The sequence below is a fragment of the Neodiprion virginianus genome, chromosome 2 (genome assembly GCF_021901495.1).
Source record: "Neodiprion virginianus isolate iyNeoVirg1 chromosome 2, iyNeoVirg1.1, whole genome shotgun sequence".
NCBI classification, from domain to species: Eukaryota; Metazoa; Arthropoda; class Insecta; order Hymenoptera; family Diprionidae; genus Neodiprion; species Neodiprion virginianus.
Genome location: NC_060878.1, coordinates 27,649,207 through 27,658,849, shown reverse-complemented (window position 1 = coordinate 27,658,849; position 9,643 = coordinate 27,649,207).

Below are 9,643 nucleotides of genomic sequence, written 5' to 3'. Positions count from 1 at the left end.
CTTGTCACCATTGTCTTGTGTTGTATTCTCATATCCATAGAGTCCTATAAAATTGTTATAAAAGAAACTCCACCTCACCCAGTCGCTAGGTTCAATTCGATTTTGCCAAAATTTCTTTAGTTTTAAAAAAGTTTTCGAATTCGATGTGAAAATTCAGTAGGTACTAAACGCTACTTTTTTTCCCTTGTTTATCAATCTTAATCACGGTAAAATTGAATTAGTTTCCTTTTAGAATACTCTGTAATTTTAGCTATCGCCAAATTAAGTACAATCAGTGCTAGTAATTGCAAATTATGCCGCTCGCAAAATTATTCCATTCTAAATGATGCGTTTAATATTACGTGCGTGTGGTTTTCAACAATGTCACGAAAATTGGATTGCAAAAATCAGTCAGTTGCGTAACCAGGATGCGTCCACTGTAACCAGATCCGATTTAATTTGTATTTTAGCATCGTATACGTCTGTGACGCACAATTAAAACGTACCTCCTGTAGTAACTCGTACGCGCGGTATTTCACCGTAACCCATGAATCATTCACAAGAGCGACTGGCCCCTGACTTTTACGTGTCTCAATTTTTATATCCGTATAAGTACATTAAGAATTTTTAACCGCGTCAAAGTTCCCTGATTGTACGATTAGTCGTGTTCGCTTTATTTCGCCTACAACTTGAGACGACAAAGGGAAATAGAATCATTTAGTTTATTCATCGAGAAACTATTTAGTTCAACTAGTTAACGACGTAGGGCTGGACACATAGATAAGTAGTTTGTAATTGCAAGTGTGTCCGAAGAGTAGAGATAGTTATAGAAAATAGAGTTAGAAAAATTTTCTGCTTTGGATTACGAGTAATACTGACAATTTATTTGACAGTAAAAATGCAAAGTACTTATAAAGCGTAATATGTCGCTAGGTACTCGATTAGTTTTGATTCGTTGCAAGCGAAACTTTCCATTTTTGTGGAAAATCCAACCACGTAATGCATAATTTCTATACAATATTGTTTTTCTGAAAATCTCCGACTTTTACTGCTCGTTTTATTAAATATTCATAAAATCATTGATAAATATTTGTATATGTATACTTATCTGCTGACAGTTTCTTCAAGCATTTTAGAGTTCGTCAATATTACTAAACATACGCTGAATTCATCGTAGCTTACAATTTTTCGTCCTTTCGTGTGAAATTTTCATTACAATTTGATATATTTTTTAACTATATTAACCAATATTTAAACCGAGTATGTTCTACAGAAAAGTGATGAACAAAAATAACCATAAAAACATGAATTTTGTCAAAGTATCTTGCAAAACGAAGAAAAGGAAACAAAATTCTCTAATTAATTTCCTATCTCACTTCGCCCAGAAAAATTCGCAACAATCCCGAGATATTTTATAACGTCAGATCTTTGCAGAGAGATTCAGCGTTGCTGTTATTTGTCGCAGACAGCATGAGTAAGTGATATTCGGTAAAAAAAAAAGTTCAGCAGCCTGCAGTAGGTGAGTGAAATATGGCAGGGCGACTCAAAAGGTTGCCGCATTAAAAAGGCCCGTGACGTGATGCATCGTCGAAAGCGCACGTGATCGAAGTTTGAATCACGTGCAAAAAGGGCGGGCGATGAGCTGCTGCCTGCGTTTCGGGATTTTTGGAAAAAGATGCTATCGCGGATTGCGTTCGTTGCTGGAATTATAGACCTGCGTGTGAATAATCGCATGCGGGAATAACAGTACAACACGAAGCTGTTCTAAAAACAGCCAATCGCGATTCCCTCGATCATTCACCCCCTGTTGAAAAAAAGTATAAACCGATGACTTGCACGCCGCAACTGCAGCGGGTATTATAATTTTCTTTCATGCATTATGCATGGCTCGACAAAAAGAAAAAAGAGCATTTTTTTTTTTTTTTTTTTTTAGTTGCCTTGATTTTTTCCGTGAATTTTAGTGTTTGAGAACACGGAATAGAATAAAATCATTATTATATTCATTGAGAAAAATTTCATTTGTTATAGTAATTAGAAAAACTCAGTAAAACAGGTATCGTTAAAAAAACAGTTTGAATATTGTTGGAATTTTTTTTACTCTAGGTTTAATCTACTTTTTTAGTTAAACAAGGGTTTAACGTAAATTTATTCTTGCCCAAGCATTAAATTTTCGCAACGGTTGCAAGAAAATATAGCAACATCGATCGTAGTGAGAAAGAACAGTAACGGATACCAGACTTTCCGGTAGCAGCTAGAAAACTAATTTTCATTTTCTACCTAGAACTATATTTTTCGATTGTGGTAAAAAATGAAAATATTTAAGGACTGAGCGGTAACCGCAACTAAAAATTTCTCTCAGTGTTAGATTGGATCTAGTATTTATGTTATAGTAGTATTGTAAGGAGGGGGATGGTTTCTAATAAGCTTTAGATATTAAAAAAAAAACCGAAGTTTTCATCTCAATATTACTTTTTTGAGTCGGGTATAAACATTTCGATAAAATAAATAACTGGAGCCAATTTCGAAAAACTACACTTACTCCTTGGGTCGTTGACATTAAATCTTACCAAGACCACTCAAATATCAAGAGCAACAAAACCACTGTCGACAAGTGTTATCTACGTTTTAGATTTTTGTTCGACATTGGCAAATGAAATTTTTTTTCATTTTTCATTTTTATTGTAAAGGCAACAAACCTTATGCAAATATTTCTATTTTAATTATTTAATTACGCTTATTGTGGTTATCGTTTCGCATTATAGGCTTCGTTTCGGTATTAGATGAAACTCCTCGGTATTTTGAAATTGCACCTAATTTCGGAAAACTCTCTTGAACAATTGTCTTGGACAATGTAATTAAAAATATTTCTGCAGAACATAATCAAGAATTAGCGAATTCAAGCAATTTCGAAAATTATTTGCCACCGTCCTGATTATTTTTTCCAATGATATATCTGTAACTGTTTAATTTCTATAAAAACCCTAAAGACGTTACGAATTTTTTTCGAAACCTTACAATAAAACTAGTCATGATTTGAAGAGAATTAGATATTTTTCTACCGCAGTGAAAAATTTTCCGAAACTCTCTGAAATTTCTCTGAGAGTATCTACAAATATTACGATTCATAAAAAGCTCAGACCGTTTCGTCATTTTGGTTGATTTTAACGTCATAGTCTCGCAGTAATTGCATACAATAAATTTGCAAAATTTCGTAGCACGAGGAAATTTCCGGACGAATATAGAAAAACCGTTTAAAATTAAATGATTGGCGAGTGTATATTTCACAGAATAAATCCACGTGCACCAAAGGGTATGCAATATGTATATATACATCGGAAATATATCAGTTATTCGTATTCGTAGCGCGACGCTTTTGCCTAGAGCCATACATTTAATGGCGGATTCGTGATTAGATTGCGCGATACGCAATCTCGCATATATACGAGCAATTATGTATGCACCTATGATGTTTGATTTTTGGTTTGAAAATAAAATAATCGAGAGTGATAAATTTTGTATCGATGCGGAAGTAATCAGCTATGAGAATTTCGATCAAAGTTTATGGCCTTTAAATTGGCCAGAATTAAAGATTGTCTTCTACGCTTCTACGACTTCTACATCGAGAAACGGGTGGCCAAAAATTTTTTGGAACATATTTCCATACAATTTTTAGGCTGAGTTTTAGGCTGAATTTTTAGGTAAGTAACTGAAACCTAAATCGGTCAGCTTATTAACTTATTAACTATACTTATTATAAGCTAATTCCGATTTGTTTTCTCGGCGAAAAAAAGTAAAATTGTTACCTCAAAAATTATGTCTAGTTCCCAAGAAAGAAAACTGACATTTTCGGTTTTTTTTATTACCAAATTAAAAATTAACTCTGTATTCGGTTCAAATTCAATTCGAATTGAAGATAAATACAATGTACAAAAAAGTCAGCTTATGCTCATTTGTTTTCTCAGTGAAAAAAAAGTAAAATCGTTACCTCAAAAAATGATTTCTAGTTTCCAAGATAGAAAACTGACATTCACGGTTTTTTCTATGACCAAATTAAAAATAATCTGACATTTCCAGGTCTTCCAGGTTTTTCAGGTGTGTGACCAGGCTGAAATATCTTTTCTCAATCTCTCGAAAGCTCAATTTTCCCTACCACGTATATTCTACGTTAAAACCACTGACTACCGATCGATCAGTAGTCACTGTAGATTCGAGAGAGATTTAGTGCCACTTTTTCCAGAAAAGACATAAAATAAGACAGGTGATCGTCTCGGACATAAACGATTGTGTATCTGGCTACGGTTTCTGCATCCACAAAGCTGCATTCAGACTGCTGCATTGTATCGCAGAGCCATGAATATTTTGAAAATAAAGATGTAAAATAAAAGAAAAAAAAAACTACACCATTCAGAAGCCAAAAAGAAATAATTTAAACGGTTGACGAAATTCTGCGAGTTGATTCATGATATAATACCTACGGAAAACTTATTCGAAGATCCGATTGCGCATCGATGATGATGGCAATATGATTTAAAGTAAAATAAGTGTTGTTTTTTAAATTTTGTATTCTTAATCTGTTTTAAAAATTTTTTTGTTCAAAGCTTCAAACCCCATAACCTTGTATTATATTTTGAGAAAATTCTGAAAGATTTTGGACCTTGTACGGTGAAAAAAAATCGGTGACTTGATCGCAGTTTTAATTTGAATTTGAAAAGTAGATTTGACTCGCGCCGATTTCATTCCTGTGAATTACGAATGAAGAAATGGTGACGAAAAATCGAACAGTGTGAGACCGCGAAGTGCAAAGTGCCTTGATTAATTCTGGCAAGTTGTGACTAATAAGGATTATCACCGATCATGAAGAAGTTCGATAATAGCCTTAGTTAACCTCGTTTACGTGCTCGAGTTAATGGCTATTAAGTTTCGATACTTGCTGTTCGCTTCGCCATTAGGTAATGGGGTCAAGTCATTATTTACAGATTGAGCGTTTGATACGATTTTTTGATCAAGTGATATGGAAGATTGGTTTGCAAAAAATCGATAATTTTTACTAATTTTATTACGAAATGGACGTAGATTGAGTGTTTGTCAGATTATCACATTCGCAAACTATCTGATATTCAAGATCTCTTTAAAAATACAAAGGTAGAAAATGCTCGAATTATAAACAAAAGCTTAGATTATGTATAATATCGATGCATCGATTCAAATCGTTTTTGAAGATCATTATTTTCTACAAATTCATTGAGATCGATGTTCTTTCAGCTGTCAATTCAACGTTTCCATTTTGTGTTGATGATAATCAATACCGGTGCATTTTGTAAAATTAAATATCAGACGATGGTGAGCAAAACTGTTTAAATGAATTTATAGAAAATTATCTTTTCAATAAAATGAACCATCGTAGAGTGAAATCGAATAAATCTAACATTTTGAATCAATTTATTCGACTAAGACCGATCACCTTTTTGATTCAATCTACTCATCGATCGTTTTTCATGCAATAAAAAAGACTTCGGTCTGTTTTTAATAATCGCAAAATTAACGTAAGTATTCTTCCAATTAGAAAAAAACATGTGATACAATTAGCAACAGTTCAAGACTGTTCAGTGATCGCAAACTAGAATTTTTTTTCACTGTACAACAGTTCAATTGATTAATCGTAGGTCTTGCAACGAATCGTTTCAATCGGATAGATGATTAATGGACAATTTGAATGAATCTAATCTTTCATCAACAGTTTACCACCGTAAAGGCGAGGGCGAAAAAATTCAACGTTAAAAAAACATTTCATTTGTGAATTATTGTCAATTCGCATGAGCCAAAGAGGTATAATTGGACGGGCGTATTAATGTTGGGATAAATAAGACGCTGCAGTATTACATACTCACACAAAGAAATCGCTGCGGAGTTGAGTATATAAATTCGAATTGCTATTCAATTTATGTTCCATGCCATCGGCTGACCCTGCGCTAGCTGCCGTGCCCCATCGCACGTGGTTGCAAAAACCGCGCTGAATTTGAATCGCACTGTTTTTTATTTTTTTCTTTTTTCTTTTTGCCTCTTCCCCGACGCTTTGGGTCCATTGGTATTCTTCTCTGACCGGGCCATTCGTTATACTACGTATCATTGCAGGGGCATCGTTTTTCGACTTTAATATCATCGTGCGATATGGCGAGAGAAGGAGCGAGAGAGAGAGAGAGAGAGAGAGAGAGAGAGAGAGAGAGAGAATCAACACTTCCGGGGGCGGGAAACCCGGAGGCTATTAAATCGGCGATCGAGATGCCAATTTTTGATTTTATCTCACCACTCGTAGAAATTATAGATTCGTTCGTCGTACAGCGATTATTGCGAATCCCGTTCTGTTTTTTGTTCTCTCCTCTCCTCTACGTTTAAATTTATTCTTTGTAAACTGCGCGATTAGTTTCAATCCCGCACCAAGAGTTTTATTGACGTAGTTGGCAATTTTCTTTTGACGCATGTTGCGCATTACTGTGAGATAATAATCTTTCAACGTTTCGGTTGAGAATTTACTTTGCGATCATTTCCTCTGCCGTTTCTTATTCGTGTTGTTTTTTTCGTTACCTTAGGCTGAGAATTCATCGCACGCTTTTGCCGCGAAGGAAGTTGTTCGAGGTTTTTTTCAACGTCACATGGAATTCCTTATACGTCATATGCAAAACGTGTTACGGCGATTCGGAGACAATGGTTTTACAAGAATAATGGAAAATCTCACGGCGGTTTTTATTGTACGGAAAGAATGGAAAACGACGAAAAGTTAACGCGCACGTTAGTGATGCTCACTAAGCTAAAAAAAAAATAATCGATGCATCGATTCAATGAGTCCTAAAAAATAATCGAACACGACGCGATTGAATCGGTAAAAATTAATCGATCGGTAGATTATTTCGTATTTTTTTATTTTTTGAAAGGGTGAAATTTCAAACCAAAATTTCGTAAATTTCACTACGTAGTCTTGACAACGGAAAAGTTTTTTGATAATTTTCAGTTTCATTCAAATTATTTTTCAATTTCAGGTGAAAATATTCATGTATCTTTCCCTTATTACATCGAATAGTTACTTAATAAGTAAGAAAATGATATAAATAACTGATACTCAATTATTGGATTAAACGAACAAAAATCGATTAGTTTTGGTCATTCTTAATGCACAAACTATCATATTTTCCAGTAGAAACATGGGAAGCAGATAAAAAATTAAAAAAAAAAAAAAAAAAACCAATAATAAATCTTACATTAATTTATTCTTACAGCACAGATTTTTTCCCCCGTTGAAATTCAGTACGCAAAAATAATCACCCGTTATATTTTGGCGGCACGTTTCGGTGCATCACGTAGACAAATGTATGAGAGAGGCAAGAAAACTTTTTTGCGAGCCCGCAATCAGCCTGGGCGAGAGTTAGATCTCGAATACTAAATTGGTGGGAGCGAAATATCGAGGCCAGAGAAGCTAGACGGAGCTATGATATAATAAGATGGGCTAGCTGAAACAAAGAGTTCGCGTGTAGATTGGCAACTTGCTACATAATGTAATTCAAGTCTTATCTCATCCTCAGACAAAATGGCGCGGCAGTACGAAATACAAATTGCCGATAATGGGGTGAAATGCAAATTCTATGAATCATGCGATATATTTTGGCAATGTTTCTATCTTTCATGATTCACATAGACCGAGAGATATTTCTGATAGTCGTCAATACTACGCAAAGGTGTTGACTATTGACTATTGTCATTTATTTCGATAACCGTGAGACGCTGCGTTTTCAGTACACTGAGAGAAATTTTTATTTCCGGTTAACGCTCAGTCCTTGACTATTTTCATTTTTTACCGCAATCGAAAAATATAGTTCCAGGTAGAAAATGAAAATTAGTTTTCTAGCTGTTACCGGAAAGTCTAGTATCCGTTACTGTTCTTTCTCATTACGATCGCTGTTGCTATATTTTCTTGCAACTGTTGCAAAAATTTAATGCTTGTGCGAGAATAAATTGACGTTAAAGCCTTATTTGATTAATCTATTATAGAATCTTGGTGATCGGTCAATTAAGTAAACGTATTTTTAGTTAACGTTTCGACCCGGATATGGGCCCTCCTCAGAACGAATTATTTATTTAACTGTCAAGAACAACAAAAAATTTTTTTATAAATAATAATACTAGAAGTAATCAGACATTAAATATTGTAGATGTAATACTCTTAGGGCTATTATATATTATTGGTTAGTAAGAACATTTTGATTAATTGAAAAAAGAATGGCTTTGAGTGTTATTTACCTTTTTTTATAAGTAAGTGGACTAAGATGTAGTCGAATTCACAATTTACAATTAGTGGAGCTTATTTGACTAAAAAAGTAGAGTAAACCTCACAAACTGATTTTGCGTTGCAATGAGCAAAAAAGGATCGACGATAGCGCGAAATTGTTAGGCGTACCTCGTTTTTCGTAATTCCAACAACATTCGAACAGTTTTTTTTAACGATACCTGTTTTACTGAATTTTTCTTCATCTTGCAATTGTTGCGATAATTCAATGATGAAGCAATGGTAAAAAAATGTAGTATTGACGATAAACTATAATCATACTAAATAGTTACTTGCAACACATTTTTTTTCTTGTTTCAAATTTTTATTTTCTAGAAAATATAAAGAAAAAAAACTTTGCAGCGTGTCTTATGCAACGCTTTCAATTCGTTTAAACTCTGCGTGCACCAGGCAGGACGTTGGCATCAAATTTAAGGCTTCCAGGGACAAAAAGAAACAAATAAAAAAAAACAATAATATTGCACATTGTTCGGAATGCATAGTCGATTATCACATATCGTCATACGCCCGTATAACGATGATCAAAGGATGCGATCCTCGTATTCATTGACATTCGTTTATTGAGTGACGCCACAACTTCCGGCCTATAAGAAACTAAGTTTTCATGCTGTGTACGGGCGATCCTTTTCAAACTTCGCAACCATTTCAGTTTCATTCCCATCGACTTCCTTTCAACTCAACAATATACGAATATACATCAAATTTTGTCTACTTTCCGTTGTTCTTGCAGATTTTTAAACTGACCCGTCTGACCGGTTAAACGTTATCAAAGTCATCTGGAAACGGTCATTTGATCATCATCAGAGAAAATTCTAATTAGTCCAGATTTATGGTTAGTAAATATTGCCAAGTTTTAGTGTATTAATGCTAATTTTTTTTTTTTTTTTTTTGTTTTACGTAGAAAACATCATATTTACGATTATTTACACCATCAATGCAGTTACTGGCTGCATAATTATGCTTCAAATATCTTTAATGGCTTCGAGTTACGGTTGATTCGTAATACGTTGAAATTTTTTGCACATTTTATTACAAAATCTGATCAGGAAACAATAATTTTTCGAATGTGTGTACGAATGTTCCAATAAACGTAAAAAACAAATTCTTTGGATATATGATATCCTAGATTTATCGGCACCCGTTGGAACGTTGACCAAACCGTTGATATTTTTACTGAAAAATAGCGAATCTTTCAAAATTTCATAAATTTTCAATCTACATTCTTTCAGTCTTTCATTCGTAAGGAATGTAAAAAATATAATTTCAAGCATGGCGATAAAATGTTGCAAAAGAAATGTTTTTTCGATAAAAATAAATATCATTTGATTC